This window comes from Apteryx mantelli, chromosome 15 (genome assembly GCF_036417845.1).
Source record: "Apteryx mantelli isolate bAptMan1 chromosome 15, bAptMan1.hap1, whole genome shotgun sequence".
Lineage (NCBI taxonomy): Eukaryota > Metazoa > Chordata > Aves > Apterygiformes > Apterygidae > Apteryx > Apteryx mantelli.
Window position 1 is genome coordinate 19,486,844 of NC_089992.1, and position 6,465 is coordinate 19,493,308.

The following is a 6,465-nucleotide window of genomic DNA, read 5'->3' on the forward strand; positions in this document are numbered from 1 at the left end:
TGATATGAACTATTAGCCCAGCAAAAGTAATAGCGTAGGAGATTTTCAAAAGCAGAAAGAACAAGGTGGCCCATGTGTATGACAGTTGCTTAATAAGATAGGAGACCTGGAGCTGCAATTTGCTTGAAAAATTACTGTAGTTTAGTGAATTAGGTAGGAACAAGAAGCACATTCTGTCTAATCCCGGTTCTGACACTCGCTGACAGTGTGAAGTTAGACAAGTCACATAACACCAGAGGGCTTTCCACGCTTTCAGTAAAGCTGAAGGTAAAGGATATTTCCTGCTCTTAATAAGCAACCCACACGCATAGTTCACAGGTTGTGGAATACCTGTACATATGTATCCTTTTCATCTTTAAACTGCCTGGAGTATTTTCTTCCCCGCTGCCATTATGAGCTATGGTGCCACCATGACTTGTTCTAACAGAGAATGATTTGCCTGCAGTATGCGTGTGCTATTTACCACTTGCTCCCAAAACCAACCAGAAGCAGGGAACACGGTTTACTCTCTGGGTTTGAGAGTTTAAGTGTTGCCATCATGCAAACAGGAGTTACTGCTGAAGTTGTATTTCAGTCAAGATATATCCACCAAATTCATATTTTTAACAAACCATTAGTAGTGGAAGTATGAGAAATGCATCTAAGGTCAGGAGACTCATCTGAGCTCCTTGCGAAGAGCTCATCCCTACTTAAAAGGCTTATCCATGTTAACTTAAAAGTACTGAGGATATCATAGGATGACAGAATCACTGAGGCTGGAAGTCACCTCTGGAGATGGTCTAGTCCCCCGGCTCAGAGCAAGGTCAACCAGGGCTGTGTCCAGTCAGGTTTCGAGTATCTTGAAGGATGGGGACTCCACAACCTCTCTGGGTAACCTGTTCCAGCATTTGACCACCCTTACAGTAAAAAAGTTTTTTCCTTATGTTTAAGTGGAATTTCCTGTACTTCAGTTTGTGCCGATTCCCTCTTGTCCTTTTACTGGGCGCTACTGAGAAGAGTCTGGCCCCATCTTCTTTACTCCCTCACATCAGGTATTTGTACACTACGATCTCCCACTCCCTCTCCCCCCTTCAAGCCTTCTCCTCTCAAGGTTACACCATCCCAGCTCTCTCAGCCTCTCCTGGTATTTCTCCTTATATGATACAGCAATAATCCCACACACTAATGCTGACTTTACATTTTATAGGGACAGTTCTTTTCTTTGTTGGAATATGCTGTTAGAACAGAGAGGTGCATTACTTGTTCAGAGTCAACGCCTGATCCTGCTTCTATCAATCCTTTAAACAGACTTAACTGATTCATGGAGAAAAGACTTCAAAAATGCAAAAATATTCTTTGTAGTTCTGGAGTTACTTATCCTGCCAAGGACCTCCTCAGGTAAGGAAGGATTGAAAAAGGACCATATGCAGCAAGCACAGAGTAGCTTCAATTCCAAAGGTAAGTTGCAGGGCTGGAAACTGTGAAAGATAAAGGAAGGGACCCACAAATGAGAAAGAGCTAGGACAAACACATGCAAAAGTAAAATAAGACTTGGAGGCATATTCTCGCATAGAAAAAATTAGCTCTTGTATCTGAAAGTCTTTCATGTAGAGAAAATAAACAGTGGTGACAGGAAATATAGAATGCCTCCAGACTAGAAGGGCAGGTAGTATGGATTTTCCACGCTGCTCTGAAAAGATAAGAAATATATAAAAGCAAAGGACCCAGTTCAATAAAGGGATGCATCATTTGGTAGGCTGGCTACAGATTTATTTCCAAAGCCTCCAAACTCAGGTTAAGTTTGCAGTGTTCATAATTATAAGCATTTTCCCCACTTTGAAATAACTACCAGTAGGTAGCAAGAAAGAAGTGCTCTCTCCACACTCTCACATAAATAAAGGACAGCTTGAAGACGGTGGGTTTTTTGGCTTTTTTTTTTTTTTAAACCTGTTTGTTACATGCTGACTATGCAGGTTCAGATTTTGGAACTTTGCATAACTGACAGCCAGAAACCCAGTCTGACAGGCTGGAGGAAGAAAGGTGGCATTATCTGCATTTACTCTATGAAAGTGCTCCCCCCCCCTTCATTATTATTTAGGCCACTGGCTACTGCTGCAGTCATTGACATCCTTTAGCAGACTTATGCCTGCTCCAGACTTCATTGAGAATTAACTGAATGGGACAGGTCAAGAATAAAGTCCTTACACAGAATTGGTCAGGAGCAGAGCCAGATGGCATCATGAAATTAGTCAGGAATAAAAGGTTTTGCAAGCCCGGTCACAGGAATAGTCTCCCTCTAAAGAAGGATTTCCTGTTTGATCAGATACAAGTATCCCAGTTAAACTTCTGTCTCCTCCAGTCTGCTGTGAAGATCCTGCTCTGAATGGTGGTATGGAGGACTCAGCTGGTTACAGGACAAAAAAAGGGGGGGGGGGAGGGTGGTAGTTCCTCACTGTCAGTCTTGAGACAAGAACAATCCCAAGAGGGTCACTGACAGCAGAAGTAAATTAAAAGCAGAGATATGGAGGATGTGCTGGCTAAACACAAAACACTGTCTTGCAGCAACAAAACAAAAGACAGACATATCCGCTCAGTAATCATTCACCTTCATTCCTTCTCAAAAATAAAAGTTATTTTCCTGATTCTTTGGTTGTCATTTCTTTTTCTTATTCAGGTCAAACTACAAATCCAGCAACTGGAGAAAGCTTTAACGTTTAGTTATACAATATGCAGTGTAGTTGGAAGGAAGAAAGGACTGCCATTGTTATCCAAGCATTACTGTTCTCTAAGCCTAGTGACAGTGAAATACTTCATTTTAAGTTTACCTTTGTTTGAATATAGCTGGATTTGGTTAATTGTGTATACCAATGAGAAAACATTTTCAGCCCCAGGCCACTGAGTAAGTTCTTTGTCTAACCCTCACCCCAGTGCTGCATCCAGCTGCTCTCTACAAGGATGCCTGCACCTTTGCCAGGATATGTAACTAAAAGGAAAGCATGACACCTTTTTCCTGGTCCCTCCATCTTTTTCTCTTTATAGTTTGACAGAAGAATAACGCATCGAATTTATCTCTAATTCAGGAAATAAATTGTCTCTTTGGTCACCTGCTTTGTCTTTATTCCCTTTTACCATCACATTGACCTGAAAAACCCCTGACAGCCAAAAATTATCACTAAAACATCTTCCAAAGAACCTGGAGAAATTTATTCCCTCTCTGCTCCCCAGAGAGGCAGTGGCAGGAGAACTGGTATTTGGCAAGCACAACCCATGTTTTGGGTGCTTTGGCTTGTCTGTTTGTCCAGTTGTAGGCTATTGGCAGGTTCACTGCCCCAACTCAAATCCCTGCCAATTCTCTCCCCCAGTATAGACCAGAACATAAGTCATGTCCTCTCCTACCACTCCCAGACATATAATAAGCTTACTCAGTACTAACAGGTAGTTAATGCACCCCTATTTAGTTCCTGGCAGCTCCTGGGTTATCTTTCTAGACTTCACAACCCTGATTACAAGCTGAACCCCTCTGGTTCAGTGCAGGGCTGATGCTCCCCACCTGAGAGGAAAGGAAGAACTGCATAAAGACAGAAACAGCAACTAGGAAGTCCCTGGTCTTAAAGGGGGCAGGACTGGTTTTTGAAGACAATGACACACATCTCAAAAAAAAGACAAGCTGCCTTCTAATGCCAGTGCTTCACTGCAGGGTTTGCTCTAACAGAGCTAATAAATGAACTACCCATCTTTCCAGTTCTCTGCCCGAGCCTGTAAACCAGGCAGTAAGTGGAAAAATCTGTCGTCTTTATTGTTCGTCTTATATTTATCAGTTGTTAATCCTTTCTCCTCAAGCAGGAACAAGTTATATGCAGACCAAAGGCATCCACAGAATACATTCAAGCTACAGATTCCACAGAATGGGCTACATCCTCCACATCAGGCTCATTTCCTATGCTGTGCAATCTGAACAAATCCTGCAGACCTTTCACAGTCTATAGGGGCTGAGAAGGGCAGCTTTTGCTGCCAGAATTTACTGGAAATGTACCAAATTTACTGGGATTGCTACCTAGACAAAAATCTCAGAAAAAATTTCCAGCTGTGCATCTGCTGATGGTAGAACAGAAAAGGGAGAGTAGCTCAGGGAAGGAAAGCAAATTAAATGTAATTTCATAAAAGTCAGTGCAGTGTAGGACCTAAAGATATCAGTAGCAAATATATGTGTGGCTATGTGCAGGGACAATGACACATTGATAGGTCTGATCCTGACCCTGATAAAGTCAATGGGAAAAGTTTCCTTGGACTTCTGTGACACAGGATTAAGGTCTCAAATGAATGGGCTTCTTGTATGTATCAATTTATAAATCTTTAATTATTACAGAAAAGGCTCTTTGTCCCTCCACAGGTTTTTATTAATATAATTCTCACATCATTCAGGATGTTATTTGTATGAGACATCCCCAGAACTGAGCTGCTTGGATAGATGATATTTCCATGAAATGTAATTGGACATGCATTTTTTTTGATGATTTCATTTTTTCAACATCTGTTCAGACTGACTTCATTTAAAATAAATATTTCTTCTGGCAAATATATTTTTGCCATCAGCTAGAGTTCTTTCATATGATAGCTATCATTGCAACCAGAATTTAGACTGACAAGCCTGATAATTTTGTAATTAAACAAACAGCAGCAAAATATACACACACATATACACCACACACACACACCAGGCAGTGACAGCACACCCTGTTTTGTGTTTTCCCCTCCAGTATCATGCAAGGATGTTACTTACTGACACACATACACAGCAATGCACAGCTGTGATCAGGTTCTGCCCCTGGACATGCATTCTGCCTAACAGCCATCAGTAACGAAAGGTCCCCCAGGAGGGAAAAGAACTTCACAGCTCTGTGCTGGTTCAGTAGAAAACTGTTTCTCTCTGAGGTGAGATTCTGCAACTAAGCCTCCTCAAAATGAATTCAGGTAGCACCAGTCATTTTATTTTGTTAATATTAAATTAAATAACCCCAAATATTACAAGATTGAGTCAAACTGCTCTCTCACCTTCTACAGTATACACAGCCCCCAGTACACTATTTCATGCAGCATGACTGCCCAGGTCACATTCAACCTACGCTGACAGTAAGCCAAAAGTACTTTTTGTTGCTTTTGCCATTATTTCCTTAACTCCACAATAAAATACGAAGATAAGATTCATATTCACCAATTTTAATGGAGAATAATCGTTGTCAGCAGGTACTAAACGTTTCACATTACAAATGTGTTGTTTTGCCACTGCTTTCTCACATGTGCCAACACTTTTTCCTACCATTAGAGCAGCCTGCTGGCTATCCCGCTAATGCAGTGCCACACACACCATATACCTCAGCTCTGTCACGCAGAACAGCATTTAGCCCACGCTGACTGTCCAAGATGTCTGCAGTTCTGAACCTACTATACGATAGTGGGGCTAAATGCTATTTCTCACAGGTGCGGGGGTTGAGACTACAGCTTCCAGATGCACATATCCAGGCTTCTAGAGTAACTCCAAGTAAGAGAAATCACAGCTATTTACAAGGTTTCATTCCAGGCCCTCAAATTCTTTTGTCTTATGGTGGGTTTCTCACAACATGCTGTCACACAAGTCCCAGAACACAGATTGCACAGCACCGGCACAAAACATCACAGGGAACTGGCCAGAACACTGCACATTTATTCTAAAGAAATCACTATCACAGATTTGGAGATGTAGGTCATAGCTGTCTATGGGGACTCTCTTTGAGATCATTATTCTACTAGAGTTAGCATACAGAAGAATAGTACGAAATCAACTTGCTAGGTAGTTTGCCTTTCCTGAGCTTTGTTTTTCTGGGTCTAGAACTGCCACCCTACTCCTTTGAGAATGACTTCCACATTGCTCAGAGCCTGAGGAGGGTTAGAAAGCAACACGTGCCACAGGAGAAACAACAGAACACACTTTATACAATGTTCCAGCACAATGGGTCAGAGGTTCCCTCTCACCCAAGAGGCATTTGTTGCTAAACAAAAGAAAACAAAACTATGTGGTTTACAACTAGTTGTATCAAAATGCACCTACTGCGCATATCAACTGAAACCATGCAGGAAGAATGACACCATCCCATGAGGTGTCCTCACTACACTGTGCAGTAAGGAGGTCTGCAAGGTATCTAATATTTTTGCCTGTATTGTTGTATTTATTTCTGAACCTGTATCCCCTCTTCCCCCCTCACTCAGCAAAAAGATTACAAACAAGACTTTAAGGCCTTCTTATAAGAAAAGGAGAAATACATTAGAATTCTAATGTTGTCTAATTCTCACTAAGATCTACAGAAAGTGTTCCACTGACATTAGGGACTGAAAAATTGGACCCACTCTAACAGGTTATTTTCTCACTTCACTCCAAAGTGTTTGGAATAGCCTAATTAAAAGGTACACAGTAAGAGTCATAAGGTTTGTCCCCTTAACTATTGCATCTCA